At 42.2% G+C, this 27,511-nt stretch overlaps 1 long non-coding RNA gene across 2 annotated transcripts in view; it reads left to right on the top strand.

The window, feature by feature from the left end:
• LOC132655761 (uncharacterized) overlaps positions 1-26,659 on the top strand; it is a 64,907-nt gene extending 38,248 nt beyond the window's left edge. For both annotated transcript variants that reach the window (XR_009593581.1, XR_009593582.1), the window contains exons 3-7: positions 7,212-7,353; positions 8,235-8,650; positions 15,326-15,945; positions 19,944-20,085; positions 21,983-26,659. This is a non-coding gene — a long non-coding RNA (uncharacterized LOC132655761). The remainder of the gene's footprint in view (positions 1-7,211; positions 7,354-8,234; positions 8,651-15,325; positions 15,946-19,943; positions 20,086-21,982) is intronic.
• Positions 26,660-27,511: the final 852 nt, after the last annotated feature.

Raw genomic sequence — 27,511 nt, 5'->3', positions numbered from 1 at the left:
CTGCCTTGCCAACCCTGTTGGGTTTAGGAACATCACCTTTAAATGTTCCTAGCGGAATGCTCACTGTCACCAGGAGCCACATGAGCTGCGCTGTTCCTTAGTGATGTGTTGTTAGCATTTAGTGAAGCCCTGACTCCGGGGGAGCAGGAGCTGTTGACTCAGCCCAGTAAACATTTGACTCATCTTGACAGAGCTGTTTCCATGATGAAGGGCACCACCTGTCAGAGGGAGAGCCAAGGATTGATGTTGGGTCCTTAAAGTACCAACACCAGTGAATTCCAAATTTCTCAAATTATCTGCCAACTTTAAAATGTCAGAGTGGGCACAGCCTTGTCCTGCAGCATTAACTTTGGTGGGGACATCTCTTCCGGATGTTTGCCCAGCTGGTACCCTTCACAGTGTCTGTTAGTATGGCATCCCTGGGTTTAAGTGGAAGAAGACTATTCGAGTATGTGTGTATGTTTGTATGTGTGTTTGCCTGTATGGACCTAACTGTGGGAATTACAGTTGGTCACCATGTCTCCCTGCTTTGACATAAGTTCTGGGGACCTAAGCTCAGGTCCTCAGGCTTTTGTGGCAAGCACTTTATCCACTGAGCCATCTCCTCAGCCCCTGAATGTTCTGTTTTAAAGTGATTTCTATTAGGAATTGTAACCAAGGCATGTGGAAATTCCTAGAATAGATCCTATCAAAATATTATCTTTATTAACATGGATGGAGCCAGGGGTGATCTGTCAGTCATATAAAATTAAGTTCTTATGCAGGCACTGAGTTAGGCAGTGAGGCTATATCAATAAAAGACTCAGTATCCAGACTTGGGACACAGATAGTTGACTAGGACAGGCAGGCATGCGAGCACACTGTGACAGGACTGTCCAACGCAGTCAATGACACAAATAAGTACCTTCCTGTGTGGCTGTTTGAACATTACCTGCACTCCTGCCCATAGCATGCCACCCGTTGTTCTGTGAGGAAACCAAATAAGTTAATTTGTTTCTCAGTGTAAACTCGCGGAGCCTTGCCTCTGTTTGTCATTGGGACCAGAAGAGGAGGGGTAGACGTTCAAATCTCCTCATGGAAGGAAATTTAGCAATAGCTACTCTCTTCAGTAAGTGATGCTTAGTTCCATTTTAAAGACGAACAAACAGCTAGGGACCATCCAAGCAAAGTACGGTGACAAACAGCTGGAGCTTTCAGAGCCGGAATTTGAATCTGGCTGATTTCAATACCTATGTTCATCACCACTACTGGATGCTGCTGTGGGTGGTATTTTGTTTTGTTTTGTTTTTTTCTTAATTTTCTTTTGTTTGTTTTTTTTGAGACACTGTTTTTCTGGTAGCCCTGGCCGTCTCTGAACTTACTATGTAGACCAAGCTTCCTTCATTTGCCTCCCAATGCTGGGATTAAAGGTGTGTGCCACCATGCCTAGCTACTACTAACCTATATTAACATATTTTTTTCATGATCTATTTCTAAAGCATTTTTGACTTAGCTAATATTTGTTCAATTTCCCAAGGAGTTGGAAAAAAACTAACCAAGGAATATAGCTTATGTCCCGCTAACCTCTTTTCTTCTGATTTACAATACGAGACTCCATACATGGGAAATTTTCATAGTCTAGGTTGGTTTAGGATCATTTACCTACTTATATAAAGATGACAAACCTTCGGAAACACCCACATTTGGCAACTTTCATGTGAGGAATCTGAGAATAGTACATGGATATTTGAGAGACTGTGGAGTAGGTGATCTAGATGCCGGTTAGATTCTAGATGTGTGTCTTTAGGTAAATAACCCCACCTTTCTGGTTCAGTAACAAGGCGAATAAAAAGACACAGATATAACTATCGTCTCGAAACACCACTTCAAAACTGCCTGCTTGGCTATCTTTGGTAGATGGGATTGTAGGATTTCCAGATACCAGACAATGTTACATTGGTATTTTGTTTCCAAATAACTTTGTGTATTTTGACATACATTTAAATACACAATTTTATCAATTTGACACATGCATGCCATGAAACACCACTACAATCAAGATAATAATGTGTCTATCACCCTCGGAACTTCCCTTATTCCCCCTTCTACTGTATTGGCAGACAAAAGACTTGTTTTTGCCAAAAGACTGTAGTTTGCATTTTCCAAAGATTTATATAAATGAAGTAAGACAGTATGCATTCTTCTTCGTACCTGGATTGTTTCACTCGGAAGAATTATTTTGAGAGTCATCCACATTGTACTACCTTTTAGCTGCTGGGTGATATAACGTTTTATGGATAAACCATTTATACATACGTTCACTGCTGGGCATTTAGGATGTTTCCAGTTTTGTGTGACTATAGAGCTGCAGTAAACATCAACACAGGAGTCTTTCTAGGAGCATGTGTTTTCTTTTCCCTGTTGGGTAAAGGCCTAGGAGTGGAATGAATAGGTATGTTTGACTTCCTGTGCAACCTCCAACTCCTATTCCAAAGTGATTACATAATTTATAGTTCTCTTGGCGGTTTGCGAGAGTGACAGTTTGTGTACACCCTTCCCAGAACTTGCTTTTGCTAGTCTCACTAACTTGAGTCACTCTCTGCTAGATGGGTAGTAGTATCCAATTATGGTTTTGTATTTCTCTAATGACCAACGATGTAGACTGTCTTTCCTGAGATTATTCATCAAGATTAAAAGCTTTTAATTTCAGTGAAACTTGTGTCAGTATTTTTTTTTTGAGAAAATGCTTTGATGATACATATGTAACCCATATATTTACTGTGATTAAGCTTCCCTGTAAATACTGTTTCAGTGGACTCTCAAAAACTCTGGCACATTACATTGTGCTCATTTTCATTAATTTAAAAGTGTGCTCTGATTTCTTCTGTTACCCATAAGTTATTTATAGGTGACTTCCTTACATTTCTAAGACATTATCGACATTCCTGTGTAATTTCTGGCTATTGATTTCTTATTTAACTACCACTGTGGTCTGATAATATATTTTGTTTGAATTAAAACCTCCTGAATTTATGAAGGCTGTCTTTTTTTTTCCTTTTTATTCTGTTTTTCTTTATTATTATTATTATTAATTACACTTTATTCACTTTGTATCCCCCCATAAGCCCCTCCCTCCTCCCCTCCCAATCCCACCCTCCCTCTCCCTTCTTCACAAATGCCCCTCTCCAAGTCCACTGATAGGGGAGGTCCCCCTTTCCTTCCTTCTGATCTTAGTCTATTAGATCACATCAGGAGTGGCTGCATTGTCATCTTCTGTGGCCTGGTAAGGCTGCTCCCCCCTCACAGGGAGGTGATCAAAGAGCAGGCCAATCAGATTATGTCAGAGGCAGTCCCTCTTCCCATTACTATGTAACCCACTTGGACACTGAACTGTTACGTGCTACATCTGTGCAGGGGTTCTAGGTTATCTCCATGAATAGTCCTTGGTTGGAGTATGAGTCTCTGGGAAGACCCCTGTGTTCAAATTTTCTGGTTCTGTTGCTCTCCTTGTGTGGTTCCCGTCCTCTCCAGCTCTTACTATTTCCCACTTCTTACATAAGATTCCATGCACTCTGCCCAACAGTTGGCCATAAGTCTCAGCGTCTGCTTTGATAGTCTGTGGCAGAAGCTTTCAGAGGCCCTCTGTGGCAGGTTCCTAGGTTGTTTCCTGTTTTCTTCTTCTTCTGATGTCCAACCTCTTTGCCTTTCAGGATGGGAATTGAGTGTTTTAGTCAGGGTCCTCTCTCTTGCTTAGTTTCTTTAGATGTACAGTTTTTAGTAGGTTTATAATATGTTATATGTCTACATGAGTGAGTATATGCCATGTGTGTCTTTTTGCTTCTGGGACAGCTCACTCAGGATGATCCTTATGAAGGCTGTCTTATGGGCTAGAAGATGATATAGCTTGTACAATGATCCTAGGCAATTGAAAAAAAAATGTGTATTCTGCTGTTATTGTGTAGAATGTTCTGCATAAGTCAGTTGTGTCAAATTTCACAATGGAATTCAGTCTTGTCTACCATCACTGGTTTTCTGTCTACTTATTTTATCTCCTATGGAAAGACACATAGTGAAGTCACTCTGCTCACCTGTCTGTCTGTCCTTCCTTGTATTCTTTCCAGCTTTTGCTTCACCTGAAGCCCTTTTACCAGGGCATAAAGTTTACTTTCCACGTGATGAATTGATTAATTTGTTGTTGTCATTACAATTTTTGCTTTGGAATTTACTTTCTTTGATATTAGCACAACCGCTCTAACCTTTTTTCATTTGTGTCAGCACATTTCATTCTTACCCTTTCTGTGTTTTATGTTTAAAGTGCATTTCTTGTTGTCATGTTGGTATAATGTTCTTTTAAAATGTATAGGCCTTACCCTTGTTAATTCAAATGCTGATTTCCCCACCCCCAACTCTCTGGTTTCAATCTGGATATTGCATTGTGATACTCACTATATGCATCCTGTCTCAACTCTTGTGTAAACAGGACAAAATAAAGCAACTAGATACAATGTTGTGCAATGGAAGGAGCCAGAGGACAGGAAAGAGGGGAGGAGCTAGAGAGCAGGAAAGGATGGGAGGAGAAGGGGCGGGGAGAGCAAGGAGAGCAGAGCTGGAGGAGAGATCTTGGAGGACGTGGAGCATGAACCAGACCTAAGATTTCACAAAAAGCAAGTACAATGTGGGAAATCTAAATGTTAGGAAACTGAGGGCTTGGAGATTTAGGAGGGAGTAAATATTGGCCAGCATTGTGTTCTAGGTTAACTAAAAACCCAGTTTCTGTGTGGTGATTTGGTTATACAGCTGCTGAGGATTAACAGCAGCATTACCAGAAGATAAACCCGTAGTAAATATTAATAGTCACTTACAACATTGTCACATGAAATTATTCTTGTTTTTAAAATCTAATTTGATGGTCTCCTATCTTTGATTGGGAAAATTTAGATCACTTATTTTTAATGTAATTGTTGATATGATAGGCATAAATACATATATTTTCATTATTTGATGTAATAGAAGTTTTGGTTTCTTTAAAAACTCAGTTATGTTATGTAAATATGTTTTTGCCTTAATCCCAGGTGTGGGATTTTAGTTTGGGCTTTAGTTTTTCCATAGTTGATAATTGCCTTCTGTGGGGCGTGTTCTCTACCAGCTGGTAAAGGCCTGCCTCGTACAGCCCAGAAAGGGGTGTGGTCTAGGACTCTGAGCCCAAAAAGAAAAAGGGCATCAGTTTAGAGAGACCAGAGATGGAAGGTATGGAGAGATGGACAGGGATGGATGGAGTGGTGGATTAGAGGAGGCATTTCAGCACAGTGGATTGGACGAAACTGATTGCTGTGCTTGCTGATGATGGAGATTGGTATAGCCCCAAATGAATCCACTGACCCTAAACAACCAGGAGAAGTAAAGGAGTCTGTGCCCCCTCTCCCCACCTCTCTCTTACCTAGGGTTCAAACGTTGGTGGAAGTGAGGTAGAGGCTTAAACACCCCAAATAAAAGAGTTTAAAAATGAGTGCAACAATTTGTCTTTTCCATTATTTGTCTTTTTGACCTCTTTTCTGCCATTTTATAAATAAATTATTTCCAAAGATGTATTTTATCTGATTTTTTTTAATCTATGGTTGACAGCCTACATAACAATTGTAGAACAACAATTCTCTAAATATCAGTATGCTTATTCAGGGCTAGTAATCATTGTAGTTCGAATACAGGAGACACAGTGAATTCTGTGCACACTGGAGAATGCTGATGAAGCTGGATATTTTCAAAGGCAAAATGAAGAGAACTACATGAATCAGCTTAGTGGTCAGTAAAATAGGTGGGCTCAACCCACATTGAAAAGGTGACTGTTGGACAGACAACTTTGTAGAAGCACATTCCATGTCAAGTTGCATTGGCTGTTTTCTCCTTTGTTGCTGGACGACAGATTCACAGAATTCTAATTCTCATTTATATTATTTCTATAAGAAATAAACCTAATATTCTTAGCATAACACAAAGGAACTTATTCTAAGTATCACCTGTCTCAACTTTGTGTAAACATGTGAAAATAAAGCAACCAGCCACAATGTTGAGCAAGGGAAAGGGAAGCAGGAAGAGGCAGAGGACAGGAAGGTGGGAGGCAGAGGAGGAGAGAGGGCAGAGAGCTGGGAGAACAAGGCTGGAGGTGAGGTCCTTGAACGACGTGGAGAATGAACCGGACCTAAGATTTCACTAAAAGCAAGTATAATGTGGGAAATCTAAATGTTAGGAAACTATGAGGGCTTGTAGATTTAGGTTGGAGTAACTATTGCCCAGCATTGTGTTCTAGGTTAATTAAATAAATCATAGTCTCTGTGTGGTGATTTGGTTATACAGTTGTTTAGGATTAACAGCAGCTTTAATAAAAGATAAACCAATAGTAAATATTAATCGTCATCAACAACACATGTGGGACGCTGGACTCTTTGAATAAAGAAAGCATGCAATTGGCTTATCTATTGGTTTATGGAGTCCAAAGTCCAGAGGATCCTGGAAATTGCTATCCTCCTGTTAGCAGGAAGATGTAAGCCAAGCCTCAAGACAATGGTGGAGGTAAACATTAAGTCAAGACAGCCTTAATTTACTGGCATCATGGTCCATTCTACCTCTGTTCTACAGGAACTGAAGTGTGTGTAGGTGAACCTTTTTAGATCCAAGAGATCTATTAGCTCTCAAAATGATCCAAAGTAAGAGTACTGCAAATAATGGAGGTGATAAGAAATTGAATATCTAATTCTAAGGCTCTGCTAATATAACACCCTCTTATCTGCCCTGTAGAATCCTATCACATTTTCAAATTTCCTTTTACAAATAGTAAAAGAAAGGAGCCCTTTGCACAAAGTAGCTAACTTATGAAATGTTTTTGAAAAATATTACTTAGTTCCAGAGGCTACTGGCAGTACTAAGGTTTAGTTTTGGTCTAGAGATTTGGAACTTGCATCAGCAAAAAAATTTATAAGCATGTTTACTTATTAATTTAATTTTTAAAATCTATTTGTGTTCAGCGTGATTTTGTTTTAACTTTTAGTTGTTTGCTTTTTGCTCTGTGCTGACACGTTTCTGCCACCAATAGATGCCTTTGCAAACAGAATGGCATTTATTTAATCTGTTTAAATAAATTAGTATTCATCTTTAAGCAGGGACAAATGCAAAGTCACCATGTGACAGATAATTCATAATTTTTTTTTAAAGCAACAACTTGCTGTTTTTCTTCCTAGCTCGTCAGCCGTCTGGCAGTGTGTTTTCCCGCAATGAATCAGAATCCACATGCTGGACCGTTTGCACCATCTGTTACAGGAGTGTCACGGGGGAGACGACTCTAGACACCTGGTGTGATGACGTGGAAATGTCAGCTCCAGGGTAAACACTGGCTCCAATAACAAAAGACCAAGAGGGAAAGTCAGGGGAGAAGAGGCTGCTGGTAGCCCCAAGAGTGATACACCTATTTCTGAACCTGGGGAAATGTATGCATGCCTGTATGTATATATGAAAGTATGTCCACATGCATGATTGTAAGCATGCCTGCAGATATGTTTGGAAGCATGCATGCATGTACATATGGGGACATGTCTGCAGGCATATTTGGGAATATGCCTGCATGTATGAATGGAAGTATGCTTGTATGTATGTATAGATGTATGTGTATATGGAAGTTTGCCTAAATTTAAGTTTGGGAGATTGCCTGAATATATGTTTGTTTGTACTCTTGCATATATGTAAATAAGTATGCTTGTACATGTGCATGGAAGTATGCTCGTATGTGTGTGTAGATGTATTCTTGTAGGTATGGAAATACGCCTGGATGTATTACATATATCTGCATGTATGTACAGAAGTATGCCTGTTTAAAAGTATGCTTGCTAGTATGCTTGCATGCATACGTAGAAGTATGTGTACATCCATGTATGGAAGTATGAGCACATGTGTATTTCTGCAAGTATGATTACGTGTGTTTTAACTTTAGCATCAGTGATTTCTCGGAATCTTAATGATAGATGTGATGTGGTCTAGTTCTTAGGAAATGTAAAGGACCAAGAGGTAGCAGGTTCTGGTAAGGGCAGAATTTGGTAAAGGCAATTTTCGTAATTTAGAAAATGTGCCTCTACTTATGGTTTCTCTGAGTGAGTTGGAGTGGGATTTTCAGGGGCATCCTTTGGGAACAAATAGAGCTTTAAACATAGGCTCAGAAAACTCTTAGCTTTCTATGTCACTCAATCATTTTGGACTCTTTTTCATTACAGAACTATTAGTGAAAGAACTGCTTGGTATCCACGGCCAACCTCGATTTTTAAAGCAACTGAAACACCCAAGTAGTTGCAGCCAGCCTGGGAGCGTTTACTGGCATTTGACTAGCCGGCACACGTGTGTATGATGAACAAGGACTTGTGAGCTGTCTCACTGTTGTGGACTCTTGAAGCTTGTTTCCGGTCACAGCAATATAAGAAGAGCTTTCTATTCTTTGTTGTCTTATCCAGCTTAAAGGTGCACACACATAGACCCTTCCCTTCTCACTGATGGTCTGCAGGATGTAAAGATCCTCATATGTATCACACTTAATTCTGTGTTTGAACTGAAAGCTGTACAGCCATTAGTGAAGCCAGTTTTCAAGCCCAGATTCTCCAGGCCCCAAGGATCAGGCGTCTTACTCCAATACATGGTAAGGTCATCTCTTTGCTCATTAGTTCCAACCAGCTCCAACACTGACAGTTTGGCCCAGAGACCTTCTGGAGTGGAGATGTAGTTAGATGACCTTGCATCATCTCAAAGGCCCAGATGCCATTCAGGCATTTCTAACCTCACAAGGGAGTAAGCTTGTAAGGAGCATAAATGTAGATCATTTTCTTCTTGCTGCTGTGCAGAGTTAATTTTGGCATGCATCTAAAATTGTCATCTCCACGTTCTCCATCTTTGCTGGCATCTCTCTTAATGGAGAATCTGTCTTCCTGTCACTGTCTTAGCTCAGGCTCTTGCAGTTTTCACGTGGAGTTTTGCAGCCTCCAAACAGGGCTTTTCTGGCCTTCTACACTGTGGCCAGCAGGCCAGTTAGGGTGTAGGCGGCCAGCTCTGCTACCTCCCAGGAACCCTGAACTCCCTGCTATTTTCTGAATGGAAAATATGTGAGACAGTTTTGTGCTCTTGGATGTGTTTCTCTTCCAATTAGGTCCCTGGGCAAATCTCTCCTGGGACCCCTCTCAAAGGCCTCCATTTCCACAAAGTTTTCTCTGATTGTTGGAAGCTTTTCCTCTTCATTTCATTTCTTTTACTTCCATCGTGCTAAGTGTTGTTTATTAGTTACCTGTTGTACTGTGGGTACTTCAGAGGCAGGGCCCGAATAACTTTCATCGCTGCACCCAGAACCTTAGCATGCTGCTTGCACTGGGCGGGGGAGGGTTACTTAATGAAAATATTTTTGAGTTTACTGCTCCCGAGTGCCTTCCGAAACTTCCAGGAAGCAGTGTGTTTTGGAGAAGTATTTTATGATCTGCGGTATGCCTTTGGGGTAGGGTGGGGAGGAACTAAAAGGAATTCGACAAATAGCTTACTTTGTCAGCATAATTAATGCCTTGGAAATGGCACAGTCCCTTAGCTTTCATCCTCACTGGAGTCAAAGCTTAATTGCCATATACCTGTGCATGGTTCTAGTCTCTAACTGTGGTTCAGAAACCTTGGATGGGGTCATAAACAGGACTCCGATATTAGACGTGGCCATTTTTGCAAAGCTCCCAGAATCTCAAATCCATCCCTTCATTCCCTCCAACAAAGACAACTAGAACCTAGATGCCCAAACAAGCACTAGCACAGAGCCATCCTCGGCCACATTACTGCCATCAGCCAGCTCTCCCTTATCAACAGAGTGTGTGTTTTCTCCCTCCAATTTTACAGCTCTTTTTCTCCCCTCCCTGGCTCCATCTTTCCCCCAGATAGCTGAGGGTCACTCTGGTTCGTTTTATCTCATCCCTTCATCTGTTATTAGGACACAGACTGATGAGTTTCCCGAAAGGCAAATCTGTGGGCGATTCGAGCTAACGCACCCTTGTCTTCAGAGAAGGGGAGGGTTCCCAGACCTTTGAGCTGTAGTACCTGCTTCCTCCACTGCAGGGGCGTGGACTGCTGGCCTTGTTTGTGCTTTAGTGTAGGTGGGTTACTTCCATTGTCCTTAAATGGATTTTTTCTCCTCTGCTTCCGTATTTTGAAGCTCCTGTTCCTCTCTCTAGAACTTCCTTCCCACTTCCTCTTCCCACCATTCTCTCTTTTACAAGAATGTCTTTATCCTCCAAGCCGGGTTGACATCCTCGAAAGTCACAGCTGCATGGGATCCCAGGATGAGCTACCCTGTTTATCTCCCTCAGTACGCTGACGTCTACTGGGGCCAGACTAGATTTTATTAATTATGCTCCTCCCGCGTGTAACACTGTCTAGACAGAGAACGTGCCGCAGAAGAAGCTGTCCACCTACTGACTACACAGAGATAGTCATTGCCTAGACACCCACGCCATGAGGCAACCTGTGAGTACTGAGATCTGCTCAGGCAAAACTCTTCACAACCAGGACAATCTTGACATTTGTTTCAACCCAGTTACTTAGAGCATTTAAAAAACCTCCAGCCACTTCCACTCAGATCTTTATCTAACATTTATGAAGGTGAAAGAGTCAGGTCTAATTAGGAGTGGAGAGGAGTAAGGGTGTATAGTTCTACCCTATAATACAAATGAAGGGCACATTGTCCTGGGCCCTGCCAATTAACATACCGGTAAAGGAGCTGTGGAGCCAGGAGGGGTCCATTCCTCACCTCCAGCCAGAAACAAACTATGAACTAAAAACAAAAGACATCATTTCAGCAGAAAGTGTTTTGACCTTGAATAATAGAAAATCCTCAGAAACTTTGTGTGGATAGAAAAATAGTGTTTACCTTCTTGCCCTCTGGTAATTGTTGAGGGCAAAATTTGCATATGGTTTCCAGTCCACACAGAGCTGACTTCACTCAAAAGGCATCGAAAGTCAGCCATCGTCCTGGGTCCTTGACCTCTATGCCCAGTTTCAGATCTAGGTGCTGGTGTACTTCGTGCAACATTTTTGGACACATGAGTGAGACTATTTAGAAAAGAAGAACACATGCACACACAGACAGAAACAAACAAACACAAACAAGTTTCATCTTCTGAAAGCTCTGAGCTTGGAGCGGTGAGAAGGGACAACGGGTCAAACAGCTTCTGATCACAAGAAGCTACACAACGCTGTCCAGAGCTCCACGTGCGCCCCTCCCCCCCCGCCCTGCTCTTTCTCACACATTTGTGTGCTGACAAGTGAATCCAGCTACTTGACATAAACTGTACCTACAGTAATGTTTGAGAGAAAAGTCCATCTCTAAAAATGTGGAGAAAATATTTATAATCCCAGACTGTTTCGAAGTTTTAATGGTTGCTGAAAGGGAAGACTATGGGAGCAGTTTTTAGTGAAGCCTTGACATTCTGTGTGAGGATGGTGACCCGGCAGTTTGCGGTTTGCAGTTGCTGTTGTTATTGTCATTATTTGTGTGTGCTTCTCTCTGTGTGTACGTATGTAGTTATTGCTGCTTCATATTATCAGCCCCTGGTTCATTCCTCCAATGCTTCTTGATAATGTACGATCCACTATGTCCAATAACTCCTGTGTGTAAGGTCTTGCCCATGATGGAAGTGGTCTTAGCCTCGTAAAGAGATAAAAGTACATATATAATCCAAAGTGACCAGCAGGGCAGGTGAAATGAGTAAGATTGGGGGAAGTGATGAGATTTGGGGGAGGACATCCTGGTTAGAGGAAAGGGAACGGGTAAAACAGAGAAAAGTAAGGGTGCATGGGATGTCAGGGTAAAGAGGGGTGTTTAGAAGGGAAAGAGACAAAAACGTATGGAGAGAGAATGACAGTAGCCTTCTAGCCGTGAGAGCTCGCCTGCTCGAAGGTGACCTGAGTTCTGCGTGTTCTGTGAAATGTGTGTGGCATTTTCAGCCATAGGGTCTTACCGTTTAGTTCTAGTGGGCAACCAGGGGCAATGGCAATAGCCCGTATTGTTTCAGAGGTCTTACGGACACCTCTGGCCAACAGCTCGAGGGAAGGTATTCCACGATTTGCACTGGGTTTTTTATTTGGCAACAAATGGCTTCTGGGACGAGTTTAATCTCCTGTTTAGGATAATCCCAATTAAACTCATATCTATACATTATATATGAAGCTTATAAAATGTTTGGTTACACATGCTTTTGCAAGCATCCTTAGACTTTGTGACCTTGCCGTTACCCCCTCATCTGCCCCCCTTCTCACCCATGTCTCTACTCACACCCACTTCCTAACCTCCCCCATTTTTATTTACATGCTGCTTATTATTTATCCAATCCTCTCTGAAGTGTACATTACATGATGGTAGAAGTGCTCTTCTGTCCACCAGGATGGCATACAGTACATGGCGAGGCCACGCAGGTTCTCAGTGAGGACATGGCTAGAATGTCAAAGCTCTAGAGGTTCTGGGGATGTGCTTGCTGACAAATACCTTGTTCTAAGGGACAGCATATCTGAGCAGTCAGGGTGACAGCTGGCCGGCTGTTGCTTCCTCACTGTTTGGAACCCGGTTCGGGGCAGGAGGTTGAGAGAAGGACAGGTTAGAGGCCACAGTTGCTTCCTGAGGCAGGGTAGGGAATTACAGGTGACCCAGTCGTAAGACATGAGACAGGGTTGGTTCTCCAGAGACAGCCCCTCATCCCCAGAGTAGTCAGCTCACTGGGGTCCCCAGTGTGAGGACAGTGCATGCGGCAGTGTGATGGATAAGCAGACCGTTGGGAGACATGGTCCTTTGTCCTAAGAAAGCAGAAAACAAACGACCAACAAAAAACAGAGAATCCACTCGGTTGTGGCCCTAAAATTTTCTGAGAGAAACTTACTTCTGTTATGGGATAGTAAAATGCCCTTCTGCTTTTTTCTTAGGTTCTCCAATGCAGATCACGACAAAAAAGTGGCCTCCAGCAGTAGCTGGTGAGATTCTGATATTCAGAATCTCTGTGTGCAGTAACTTCCTTCTTGGGCAGTTTCTCACCTGTGTACCTTTTCACCTTTATAATGAGGAGGAGACTATGAAGAAATCTTTCTTGTAGGAGGACTCACCTAGAAACGTATTGTCAGCAAGTGCTGCCTGGAGCTTGGGCAGGGCCACCTACAAGCTATCTTGACCCACGGTACCTACTACACTTACCCCTCACCAAAGAGGCAGGTCTCAGGAGTGCTACACAGAGGCTGGGTCTGGCCGAGGTCACAGTCAGTACGGGCATAATTTCTCTTTTCACTTTCGAAGCTGCTTGCTTCTTTTTAGTTTTTAAGTCCAGTCTTATTAGGCAAAGGTTCTCGGGCCTCTTGGGAACAGCTTCAGGACACTGAAGGCAAAGGTGGTGGAGAGGGGATGGAGGTGAGGATGAGGAGAGGAACACACATTGCCTTCATTATGGTGGCTTGGCATCTTCTGTGGCCTTTCAAGGCTAACATCCAGAAAGAGCATAAAATAAGGAAAAAAAAAGAGTGAAAAATCTTAAAAATTAAAAAGGGACAGTGGATTAAGAGGGGCTTAAACTTTAAAAAGAGGGCATAGGGTAAGCTACAAATGAAGGTTAAGAGTTTAGAAATACAATAAGGACGAGATTCAAAAATGGAAGAGAAAATAGTGTAAACCACTTCGATAAAAGGTTAAAATGTGAGCAAACCTATAATTGGGTAGGCTGAGAGGATAAAGCCTAACTCCCACGAGATGAAAACCCAAAAATAGGCCATTCCTTAGGATTAAGGGTGTGGATTAGAGAGTTAGATCTGAAAAGACAGGTGAAGGATGGCAAAAATTAACTTATAGCTGTAGGACTAAAGTAGATTAAGTGAACCTTCACTTTAAAAATTATGCAAGAGAGAAACAAGAGACCATTTAGAAGAGAGTGTGTGGCTGGGATGTTGGGACCCTTGGCATGCCTGCGGGAGAGGGGGGATGGAGGCTCAGTTGTCTTGAGCCTTCAGCATGCAGGGATGAGGATTCTGGGGAAGACGATTATATCCTAGACCCCAAGACATGCCTGGCCCTGGAGTACAAAGGGAAGTACCTTCTGTCTCCAGTTAAAAACAGTACCTATAACAAACAGTTCACGTTGGCTCCCCTGTTGTCACAGCCACCTGACCTTCAGGATCTGCGTCTTTGCCTTGGCTGCTGCTCCACATTGGTTTGCCAGATTAATCCAAAGGTGTCGTTTTGGTCACGTGATTCTCTGGTATAAAATCTTCTGTGCTTATCATTACAAAGACCAAACTCTTAAAAGGCTTAACAGAATCTTACTCCATTGTGCTTTTTCAGATAAGCTGGAGATCTTCTGTTTGCATCTAAATTGGGAGTGGTCTGTTGTGTTAACATTGGGTTTCTCCCTCTCTCTTCCCCTTACCCCCATACCCCAGGTACCAAGGGATTAACCCAAAGCAGGGCATTTCATTATGAGATTCAGACTTCTCAGACAAAAAGGGGAATTCCTAATTCCATTTAGGAAAACTCAAAGTAATTTGATATTGATTTTGTTTCAGTTTTTCATTCTCAGAGAAAATGAGAAAGCAAGAGAGTGAAAGAGCCTGCTGTGGGGAGAGAGAGAAAGAACTCACATTCCTGTGCCTCTGGCAGAAGTTGGGTTTTAAAGGGTGAATTCTAGCTCTTCTTTGACCTGGTACCCAGACTGACATTCTTTTCTGAGTCTTTCAAAATATCTCTTGAGTATTTCTTAGCTCTAAAAAGGAAGAAAGTTCAGCTTCTTTAAGTGTTTGAAGAGGGGGGAGGAAAAAAATTAAGATTTGGGGAGGAAAACTAACCATTTTAAGATTATCCCAGTGAGTTCTCTGCCAAAATGCCAGATGCTACTGTGAAAAAAAAAAATCTTCCACAATTTGCTGTCTGGGAACAGTGCCTGCCTCTTTAACGGGGCTAAGGAGAACTCTGGAGTGAGGCAAATGGCAGCCGGCTCTGGTGAACAGTGTCCTTACCGAGGAAGCCCTTCTAGCAGTGAAGGCCACAATGACTACGGCATCCATTCTCTCCAAAGCTCTGTTTTGATTTTTGTTTTTTGTCAGAAAACAGCAGCTTGCTTTCCAGCAGCTATACTGTTAATGATGGTGACGCCCTACTGTGTTAATGGCTGTGACTGCCCTACTATGCTACCAGGAACACGGCTTCCCGTGTTCACCGCAAACCTTGTTTCTCATCGCGGAAGTCTTGTAGAACCGGAGGTAAGCTTTATACTCTGTCTTCTTTACTGACCGTTGCTTTCTTCTTTCTTTCTTTATTTTTTAGGTGAACTTGGCTATCAAAAGCTGTTCACAAACCAAACCCATGTGGCACTGGCCATAACCTGATGTAGACCTTTCCCCCTCCTCTTAGGGGACAAAAAGCAGGCTACAGAAGAAACCCAAGATTCCCCAAAGAGGGGTATTTGAAATCCCCTGCCTTCACTTTTTTCAAGTTACCTCAGTCTCAGACTGAGATCTGGATGATTCAATAATTCATCTTTTTATTTTTTTGAATTTTTCTTTAATGGACTGAATATATGTGTTCCATCCAAATCCATTTGTTAAAGCCCTATCCTCCTACGATGGCTATATTTAGACTAACAAAGTATTTAAGAGAGGTCCTAAGGCCTGGGGCTCTGAGCTGGGGTTGATGGCCTTGTAAGAAGAGAATGAGAGAACTTCTGCGCATGCTCCGTGGAAAGGCCCAGTGGCGGCGCAGAGGGAATGCATTTGTCCGCCTGTCAAGTAGAGATCTGTCCTCAGCAAAGGAAGTGACTGCAGCTTTACGTCTGAATTCCCCAGTCTCCAGAACTGTTATCAAATAATTTCTGTTGCTTGAGACACTCAGTCTATGGAATTTTGTACTACAGCTCAAGATAATAAAATAAACAAGATAATAAAAAGGTAAGAAATTGATTCCAAAAAGGTTAGAGATACAGGTGGCAGTCCGCTCTGCTTTGTTCAGAGATGGAATCTCCCAACCCAGGAAGAGCGCCTGGCTCATGGCAGATCCTCCACTTTTATTTTGCTGTGTGTGTGAGTGAGTGACCCACATGCCTGAGCTCCCCCTGCGCACTGACACTGCTTGCTGACATGGATGCAGGCACGTCCACGCCCCTTTCTCACTATCTGCGCCTGCTTCTCACTTCACAGGCTGCTTCTCACTGTCCAGGCTCCCCTCACCGTCCATGCCGGCTTCTCAGAGTCCACACTCGCTTCTCGGTATTGTTCTGTGGTGCTTGGGGTACTCCTTTCTGATTGTTCTGGGCATTCTGGGCAGTCTCAACCTAAAGGCCGTCTTGAATGTTTTGTTGTTGTTGCTCATGTTTTCTTTTGCTGAACTCAAGATCTTTTTTAGGTTTCACGGTGTTCCCATTAATACTGTTCCCCACCCCCAAGCTTCAGCTAAGTGCATTACGTGGCATTTGGTTGTCACATTCCTCTAGGCTCTTTTGTTCTGTGACTATTTCCAGTCTTTCCTTGACTAGCCAACTGCCAACTGCCCTGTGTTACGTCCCCCAGTATAAGTTTGCCTGGTTTTGTTCTCATAATTAGATGGGAACTGTGCAGGTAGGAATCCCTCTGAAGGAAAAACCAATCTTTATTACTTGATTAAAAAAAAAAAGTACATGGAATCCATATGATAAAGTGAAGTTATTTGGGGCAAATACATCATGTACCCGTGATACTCTGGTCTGAATGTATGTGTCCTACCAAAGCACTTTGGTTAAACCTGACTCTCAACATGAACACATTAATGAATGGGTCTTAGAGGTAATTAAGTCTTGAGAAAACCCTACTAATGAAATTAATCTGACCCCAGCACAAACCCTTCTCAAGATCCTGCCATACTCCCATCCCTCAATTAAAAAAAAAAAAAAGTTCCAGGAAACTCTGCTGCTCTGCTGTTCTTTCCTTTCCACATGTGAAGACTGAATTCCAGAATGTTCCATGTGTGAGCCAGATGGGAGCCCTCATCACTCACATCATTTGCTGATGATCCTAGAACTCCTTAGCATCAAGAACCATGAGAAATAACTTTCTGCTTTGCAGTTCCCCAGTCTAAAGTAATTTACTCTAAAAGTCCATATGGTCTAGGACATTCTGATTGGACATTAAAAACCTCAAACGTAATCTCCCTGAATTCATTAATGAAAATTTATCTTTCTCTGATATGATATAGGAAGTAAGGTTATGTCTTTTGTATGTATGTGGGATCACACACAGTGAATGTTATTTCTATAGCCTTATTTCATTTTTTTAATTTTAAAAATTTTTTATTAATTACAGTTTATTAATTACAGATATAGCTCCTCCCCCACCCCCTCCCAATCTTACCCTCCTCTCTTCTTCTCCTATGCCCCTCCCCCAGTTTGATGATAGGGGAAGTCCTCCTCCCTTTTCATCTGACCCTAGTCTATCAGGTCTTATCAGGACTGTCTTCTTTGTCTTCCTTTGTGGACTGGCAAGGCTGCTCCCCCCTGAGTCTACTCCCCCCTCAGGTGGAGGTCATCATAGAGCCAGCCCATGAGTTCATGTCAGAGATGGTCTCTGCTCTTATTATTGGGGAACCCTCTTGGACACTGAGCTGCCATGGCTATTTCTGTGCAGGAGTTCTAAGTTATCTCCATGCATGGTCCTTGTTTGGAGTATCAGTCTCAGAAAAGACCCCTGTGCCTAAAATCTGTACACCTACGGAAGCTAATCAAGAAGGAGGACCCTGGGTAAAACGCTCAATCTTCATTCAGAAAGACAAATGAGACAGTCATTGGATGAGGGAACAGAACAGGAGCCTACCACAGAGGGCCTCTGAAAGACTCCACCCAGCAGGTATTAAAACATATGCTGAGATTCATAGCCAAACTTTGGGCAGAGTGCAGGGAATCTTATGAAAGAGGGGGAGACAGAAAGACCTGGAGGGAACAGGAGCTCCACAAGGAGAGCAACAGAACCAAAAAATGTGAGCCCAGGGGTCTTTTCTGAGACTGATACTATTTTCTTTTTATCCAAAGAGCCATAATGAAGTATCCTGGATAAACTAATTAGAAGGGTTTCTCTCTCTCTCTCTCTCTCTCTCTCTCTCTGTTTTTTTTTTTTTGTTTTTTGTTTTTTTGGTTCTTTTAGAGATCCAAATAGAAACTCTGATAGAAGGAAATTCATCTCAGTCTAGCCCCCAGTATTAGCACATTTGCCACTGTAGAAAATGTAATTTATTTAATGTTCCACCATCCATACCACTCTCAAGTATGATGCCATCAACACATTCATCTGAGGACATTTGAGGCCTCAGGAACTGTGTTTTGGCAAGTAACTCAGAGGGCAATGAGAAAGCAATAGTGGGTTCTCCTCTCAATATGGTCTCAGTGATGTGCTCCTAAGTAATGGGAACGGCAGAGCAAGGACCACGTGCAGATGAGCAAAGGCAGAGATGCACAGACTGAGTCAGACCTCACCACTGTGAGAAGACTGGGGCTTCCTTCCCGCTACCTGACTCTTGTGGGAATATATGGATGGGAATTTATCCAAAGTTCACTCAGGCCAGGATGAGAAAGTAGCCTGTAGGAAGTAGACCTCCTGTCCAGAAGACGTAATTGCCTTGGCCAGAGCATGGTACATGAATGGACACATCACCCAACAAGGTCTTTAATTGTTTGGCTTCACTCATGAATCAAGCCCATTGTCTTACTTGAACTTTTGAAATTTTATTGGTTGTTCAAATTTTGCTCTCTGTCTTGGGATGTGATTTAATGCACCCAGTTGCACCATAGTGCGAAATGCTTATGATTCAGAAAGTGAGAGGTAAATGTGGATAGTTTCTGGATTAGACCTGAATGTTGACTCAAAAATACTCTTAATTTTTTTTTGTTGTTGTTGCAGTGCTAGAGATTGAGCCAGTGGCCTCAAACAAAGTATAATTTTATAGAGAGAAGTAATAATTTCATTTTCTAATTCAGTAGCTCTTTTTGGATGCCTATGATATGGAAATCACTAGAGTTGCAAAGACAAAAAGGGACAAAGGAAAAATAAGAAGTGGCCTTGCTGTCATGCACTATACTGCCAATGACAGAATATATTCATAGTCGAATGCAGACTGGTAGGTAGGTTAAAACATAACAGTAAAATTTTCTGAAGCTATTTATACTTTTAGAGTAAACAGAGTCTGTAAGTGGGTGAGCAGGGGCAAAGATGGCCTGGTTGGAATGCCTTCTGCTGTTTCACCTTTGGGTGTTTATAAGCCGAACAGATAAAACTACTCAGCACTTGCTCTTGGGATTTTGTTAAGGGATATGATCTAGAAGTCAACCTTAGATGCCTGCCTTGGCAGCTCCAAACACTGCACCCACATTCCTTGGCAGAAAGAGTTCTCCCAAGAATTCTGAATTTTTAGCCTCTGAATGTTCTTGGTAGAATGTCATCTGACAACCCACCCATCGCTCCCTTTTTGTTCCTTTAGCGTTTTACCACGGTTAATCTTCCCAACACACATCATTACTTTCAGAGTGTTTGATGATGTAAGCAGTATTGCGAAGCTTGCAGAGGAAAACACATGTGGCTTTTAGCATCGCTAACTGGCCTTTTATAGTCTACACATGTCGTGGAAGACTTTGTTTTAGAAATCATTGCAACAATCTCTCATTCTCTTCCCTTCGGTGGCACGTGTCTCCGGCTCTCCACACTCCTTCTTTTACTTTATATTTTGAATATAAGAAGTTTGGGATTTTGAACATTTTTATCTTATTCTCATATATCCTCAGTAACATGTTTAAAACAGTTGTTTGTATGTGTGTGTGTGTGATGTTGAAAGTCCTTTCAAGAAGCGTAGTTTACTCAAGCTAGAAAATTCCTCTAAGAACCTAGTGGAGGTAGAATAAATAAACATGGCTTTACCTCATTCTTTTCAGCTCTGTCTCCTGCTCCAGCTGTGAAACACGCCTAGCAATAAGTGGATGAATCACTGGCATGATGCAGAAACATGTGACGGTTCTCTTCCATTCCTTCGGCAGCACCATTCTCTCTCCACCGCCCAGCATTCTGTGTCTCCCCGTAAGCAGCTCACATGGTCGGGCCCTCCTGTACTCCTGAGTCTGGGATATTTTGTTAAGGGTGCGAGGCGATTACCTAGAAGGGGCAGCTAAGATGGAGTGGGTCGGTGGTCCTCCTAAAGGTCTATGGCTTTCCTGTCTGCACTTTCAGCTCTCCATTCTTAGCTGTAGCCCAAACATCCTAGCAAACGGAAAATTCCACACCACCTCCTGTTTTAAGTAGCCTTTATTACTCTACATTGTTATGACTATTTTATTAGTAGTTGTTAATTTCTTACTGGGCTTGATGATAATGTACAAATGCCAGTGTTTGCTACCACACAGATGACACGCAATGGTTTTTACATATTTAAATCATTTAATGCTCACGAGAAACCTGTGAGAGGGAAACTCTGAGAAGCCCCATTGTACTTTGCGCTGTGAATTACCCAAGGTCGTTCAGATAGCACCTAGGCCCAGGCCTCAAATCCATGCTCTAAACCTCCTTGCTACATCCCATTGAACAGAAATAGCCCACTGTTCCTACACTGCTACGGGCATCTGGGTACTTTAGCAAGACAGATCTTAGTCTTAAAGTAGCTTAGATGTTATGACATGGCTTTGCCATAAACTAAGCTTTTTGCTCAGAAAGGCAAATTCGAGTCCCAAAAGCAAAACGAACTCTCCCCCTCCCCAAGAAAAGCATTTGTAAAATAATCTCATAATTGTTTTTTTTAATATTTATTTATTATTTATTCAGTATGCTGCCCACATGTGTGCCTGCAGGCCAGAAGAAGGCACCAGATCTCATTATAGATGATTATGAGCCACCATGTGGTTGCTGGGAATGGAACTCAGGACCTTTGGAAGAAGAGCCAGAGTCCGTAACCTCTGCGCCATCTCTCCCACTCCCTCATCTCATAATGATCTTGTTAGTTTTTGTCATAGCTACCTGTGGTCCAGAGGTCATGAATTGGATACACATTAACACCTCTCTATATTTACTTTATGAATCAGTAATTTTTATTTTCGTTTTAGAAGTAGATTCTAGGACCAAAGAAGGGGTGTGTGGGGAAATATGCAATTATTTTCTTTTTTAAAGATATGTATTTAACTAAAACAACACAAGAGATAATTCATTGAGCCCTTTCTATTATTTTTTTTTTAACTCATGTCTGTTGCTTGTTAGGTGAGCAGAAGAGAGAGTGAGGCACCCTTTTCCTTAAACACCTCCCCGTGTTTGTATCAAGCCCAGCAAAATTTTTTTTTCAATTGCAATAATTTTATCAATTCCTTGATAATTTCATACAATGTATCTTGAGCATATTCACTCTCCCAATACTTTTCTACCTTCCCACCTTTGAGGCTTCTCTGTCTCTGTTTTCTCTCCCCCCCCCTCATCTCTCTCTTTCTCTATCTCCTCCTCCTTTCCACATGTAGTCCAGTTTGTGTTTCCCAACTAGTCTTGGGGTTGCGGCTTGCCCTGGTGTGAGGTCAGCCTAGGTAGGGCTGACTCTTCCCAGTGGCTATCAAACAGTAGTTCCTCAGCTAGTGGCAGGATTACATATCCATTTTCCTGGCCACCATGCTGAGACTTTCTCCAGCTGGAGCTTGAGGAGTTCTTTGGCATGCTGTCCCAGTAACTGCTTGTGATTTGGATGTGATGTCCCCTGTTGTGTTGGAAAACACTGTTGTCTTGATGTTAAGAACCTCCTGTAACTCTTAATAGTGTTTCCACCTCCACGTCTGCAAAGATTCTTTGGGGTGAGGGGTATGATATGACTGTCTGATTTAGAAGGTCCCAATGTCTTTTGTTCGTTCTCTGTATGTTGACCAGGTCGGGGGGTGGGGGGGTGTCTCTGTGTTAGCTGTGGAAACTTCGTTTTTAAGTGTCTCTATTTGCCATTTATTTTTATTAGGACCTGTGATGACCACGTGAACAAGGCAAACAGATTCATGGGAAAATGGAGCTTTAAAATCTGGTGGCTTTATAGACAAGCAGGCAGGAAATTTAAATCCAATCAGACAAAATGAAAGAGCTGGCTTTATCTCTTCTAGTCACAGATTACCTAACTATTCAGAGACTTTCCTGAAAAAGCCACATCATTAAATTAAAAAGAAGTCCACTCTACAGATGGAAGAACTGTTGTTCTTTAGTGATGATGCCTTGATTTGGGACATCCTGTGTAATAAAAAACATTGATGGGGAAAAGCTGTAGTGCTAACACCCCCAAAGTATTTAATTGAAGAAGATGGCAGCACACTGAAACAGCACTAAATGAAATGCAGAAGAAAAGGATGGCTGAATGGAGAAACTAGGAAATTGGTTCAGTTTAACGAGCACTTCCTTCTGAAAAGCACTTTCCTTTCTGGAAAGATGGACCCCGTGTCTGTGGCTTGCCTCGGTTCATTCTCCATGATAATGATGACCTTGCCAGATCCTGATTCTTTTTCTTCCAGGTTTTTTTTTTTCTTTGCAAAGAATCTAGCAACCCCCTCTTTGTTCTGCTTTAGAAACATCTGTTGCAAATATAATGTTGAGTTTATTTGAAGCTAACAGCTGCCCAGTAGCAATTCAAAGAAACAGCCTAGGTGAAGTTGTTCTAAAATTCCTTCCTAAAAGGGCCAGTTTCACATACTGTACCCTTAATTGCATTGAAATTATGTGTGGTCAGAGCTTGAGGGATGGAAACAGTTCTAACTGGTTAGCAAGATGGACCAGTATTTTGTGTCTGATGATACCCCTGACGTATTTAGTCCAAATATTTAAATATTTAAGTCTTCATAAAAGGGACAAGAAAGTCACAGTTTGGACTTGAGGCCAACTGGCTCTTGGCTAGGGCTTATCAAGTAAAGAGGCGCTGTCCAGACACTGCAAGCTCAATTTACACCTCCCTACAGCTCACACTAAAATAAATTTGAATAACATAGCAGTCTTGAGTCTTTTAGTAGGGATGCTTTTCAAAATTGAGCCAACAACAAGCTACTCCTAAATCAACCACTAAAAGAAAAACCACTAACACCAGACAGACCTTGTACAACCTGGAACCTTTGAGGCCTAGCCCAGAAATGCGAGCTAATTCAACAAGGAACATTTATGAAATGCTAGCGAGGCTCCTCTGACAACATTAAAAAAAAAAAAAAAAAAGTCTTTAACCTTGAATTTTCAGAAGGTTCAAACAGGACTAAAGCTCATATATCTAAGTTTTGCATAGAGTCCACTGTGAGCCTTTAATAGTTTTAAACTTATATATACCCACAGCCGGACAACAGCTACAGGAGACATGGAGGGCTGCTGACCGCAAGTTGTTAGTGGAAGAGCTGTAGGTGAACATGTAAAGCCCCGGTACAGAGGGATACATCTAAAGTCACTCTACAAAAGGAAGGAAGGGCTAAAGGAAATTCAGGCCTTCCTAACTCAAAACCCCCTTTCCCCACCACACATGGATCTCAGCTTTTGGTGTCTGCATGAGAACGTAATAAGAAAGAAGACACAGAAGGCCGAGCTCAGGGTGGTGATTGTTGAACAATGTGCTGGTCCTGTCCCCATCACCCCATATCCTAAAGGTGGCTTCCTTTCTACCTCCTCCTCTTCTCTTTCTTCCTTTCTCTTCTCTACCTTTAATTTCATCTGCTCTCCATATTGATTAGTCCCTGTCTTAGTTACTACTCTACTTCTCTGAAGAGACACCGTGACTAAGGCAACTTATACATGAAAGCATTTAATTACATGCTTGCTTACAGTTTTAGAGGGTGAATCCATGACCATCATGGCAAGAAGCATAGCAACAAGCCAACAGGCATGGCTTTGGAGCAGTAGCTGAGAGCTTACCTCTTGAGGTAACCTTAAGACACACAGACACACACACACACGCACACACACACACTGTATACAACAAAGCAGATCATCCTCAGGAAGGGAAATGATATACCCAAGCTCACTTGCAAGTGATTCATGACAATTACACTGTCTTCTCTTCCCAATCTTCCCCAGGGACCAAAATAGTCATATTTGCTCTTCTTGCTTCTCTTTTCTTTTTTTCTCTTCCTCTTTGTTTGTTTCTTTATTTCTATCTTTTCTCTGCTTCTCTCTCCCCTTCTTGTCCTATCAGAGGAGAGGCCAGGCCCCTCTCATCAATGTCTATGTCCCCCTGGTGCTGACCTCAAGGTTAACTGCAAAGGCTCAACCCCTCCCCCAAGCCTCCAGAGCTGGTATATCATTCCAGTATGTGGCTGGCTGGAATTTAGGGCAGCAACTCAGCAAAACAAAGTTATTGAATAAATGACATGATTAGTTGTGTGTTCAAGATACTAAGATAGATTTCATAATGAACACTGCATCAGAGTAGAGGGAATGCAGATGGAAATGGGACCAAGGGATGGGGTAGTGAGAGCCTGTCTAGAAAAGGCACCCAGATCTACCGGAAGGTGAGTAAAAGGCTCTAGGGGGCTGTTTTGAGCTCTTGCAGTTAACCTTGAGGTCAGCACTAGGGGAACATAGACATTGAATAGAGGGGACAGGACAAGAAGGGGAGGGAATCAGAGAAAGGACAGAAATAAACAAACAAAGAGGAGTCAAAAGAAAAAAAAAGAAAAAGAAAAGAGAAGCAAGAAGAGTAAATACGACTATTTTGGGGCCTGAGGAAGATTGGGAAGAGAAGACAGTGTAATTGTCATGAATCGCTTGCAAGTGAGCTTGGGTATATGATACTTTCGTTCATGACATATAATACAACTTATTTTCTACTCTAATTGCTTTGCTGGGCTTGGGCTGTTTTTACCTCTATTTGCTAAGCAAGGCTACAGGGGAGGGCAAGCAGGATTTGGCCACAGAACCAGGCTGAGAGTTTTAGAAGAGAATCTGAGATGTTGGATGAGGACCAGAGGAAACCATTTGGACAGACTCTTTCTGAGTTTTTCTATGGCTGGACATTCTGAGCCAATTATGTCACAGGTCATTATGACTTGAAAAATGTCACATTGACTCTGTGTAAAGTACAGGTTTTCTTTTCTTTCTGGCGTTTGGTTGAAGGCATTGTAATTTTGTGTGCTGGGTATAAAGACAGCTTAAAAAAAACACAAAAGTAAGCAATCACTTTAATACATAGTGGCATTCTTTTAAAAATCTCCCAATATTGTGTCATTTTATCAAAGCTGCCATTTATGAGGAGGAGGAGATCATTCTTTGAGTTACTACCTCCTAAAAGAAGAGGACAGATGAAATTACTTCAAAAGGGGTTGGCTGAAAAATCCTCTCCTAACTTTGGCTGAATTCTTGATTTGTCAAAATGTTTTTCAAAAGACATATGTGGGCTCCATCAGTCCAGGGCCTTTCCACTTTGCATGTATAAGTATTTGCCTCTTTAATGAGACTGTGTTTGCTTTACCATTAATACTGTGTATAATGTAAGAACAGATTGTTAATCTCAAGCTTTCAGCTAAAACAGTGCTTAGGTAGCACGATCAGGTCAGGGCTCTAAAGACGATTTGCATAGGGGGTGCTGGCAACATAGGAGGCAGCTTAACATCATTCTTTAAAAGAGCTTAAATGTGGATCCTGAAGTCTGTTTCCTCATACTGCCCATGCCCTTCATTAGCTCAGCTGTGTTGCAGGAGTTAGTTTGGTTTTCTGTATTCATCCCAAAAGGTGAGTTGAGGTCTTCATGAGATAGGCTTATTAGAAGAGAAGAATAAATTACATCCCCTCATCAGGGGGCTGGGCTCTCACCTCTGCCTCAAATTCAGCTTCTTGCTTAGCAGCTGAATACCAGCCATATTTCTTTAAGTCCTGCAGTACACCAAGCATTTCCTGCTTCAGGGTTTGGCTGTACATAGCTTTTTTTCTCTGAAACACTCACTCTCACCACCAAACATAGCTCATCTCTGAGGATGCATTGCAAATGTCCTTTGCCAGTGTGGCTTAAGTTCACTTTTCCTGATCGTGAAGTGTAAATAACTTCCTTTTGATGTATTCTTGCCCCACCTCTGTCAATGGCTACAGATGAAACTGAGGCCTTACATACACCAGTCAAATACTGGACCATGGAGATATATTCCCAGCCCTCTACTGCAATCAAACACAATTTTAGTCATAATGGATTGTGTGGAATCCTGAAATTAAGGTTGAAATCTGGCATTTCCAGATGGACTCCCTTTCTCAGCTGGGTTCCCTCTCCCCCAATCTGGAGAATCCCAGATCTTCTAAGGAGTATCACATAGTCCTCAGAAGGATTACAAGCCTAACCCTTTCTTGATATAAAAATCAATCAATCAATCAAACAAACAAACAAACAAACAAACAATGAAGCAAGCACCTGGGATTCCTGGAAACACCCAGCTTATGCTAATGAATATCTTGGTGTCTTGGCTTTCAGCCAATGACTTTTAACTGTACCTGGAGTTCTTCCCCTACCCATAGGATAATTAAGTACTGTGTCCCCCTCTTATGATAGGAATGTTACTGTATGTAAATCAAGTATCCCTGGTACCCCTAGGCCTAGAAAATCAAACACATTCACCTTTAACCCCCCCCACAGTCTAAGGTTTATGACTCCCCATTTCTCACGAAATAAAGGGGGCTAGCATCATCTATTTTACCTCAGCTGGCTGAGACTCATCATTTATTCCGGGAAAGGATAAGTTTCTCTTCTCCCTAAAGAATTCGTCACTGGATCCCTAAGGCTTGGCCAGGCAGCCATGCCACTGCAGTTTTCTGCCATTCACTGGTGCGTCAGCCCAGATGGCTTCCTACAGTCCTTCCAGCACTGTTCTGCCCACCACAGTGCCCTCTGTGGGAGCAATCAGCTGCCTGTTCCTGAAGCAGCTAATTTTTTTTTTTTCCACTCAGACAAAAATCAGGCTTTCAACTCTGCCTCTTTACATTTTGGAGCTCCAAGAGACCTTCCATTCCTAGCTGCTCATGAAGCAGCAACCCACTCATCCTTCTGGAATTTCATTGCCACCTGGCTTGGGTTCAGCAGCTCTGAGCTCCTTTGACATCTGACCCCAGTGACCGTTCACCCTTTCCTGTTGGGAATGTGCATGTCTGTTTTCCTCCTGGCTTCTGAGGTGGGGAAAGCAGAGGGACAGCCTTGTCCCTGGACAGCACAGGCTCCCTCTGCACACAAATGACAGTATCAACATGGAACGACAGTATCATTTGATACTCTGCCATAATCACACAATATGGACCTTTCTCAGTAGGGAAATTAGGAGGTAGAGAATTAAATATTTTTCACTTATCATCATAAGCTCACTTAGCATGAAGCCTGTCACATGGAATGAATATTCAAAAGTTAGTGAGGAAATTAATTAGTGGGAATGTGGTCTTGTATATAAGACATAAACACCATGCCTGAATTATCATACATGTTCTAAGACTGTGGATGCATCGTTTCTAAGAGCAGGGTATCAGATTTGAATTGGGGTATGGGAGTGTGTTCAAAGTA

This window comes from Meriones unguiculatus, chromosome 8 (genome assembly GCF_030254825.1).
Source record: "Meriones unguiculatus strain TT.TT164.6M chromosome 8, Bangor_MerUng_6.1, whole genome shotgun sequence".
NCBI lineage: Eukaryota > Metazoa > Chordata > Mammalia > Rodentia > Muridae > Meriones > Meriones unguiculatus.
The sequence above is the reverse complement of the archived record's forward strand: the minus strand, read 5'-3'. Positions and strand labels throughout refer to the sequence as shown.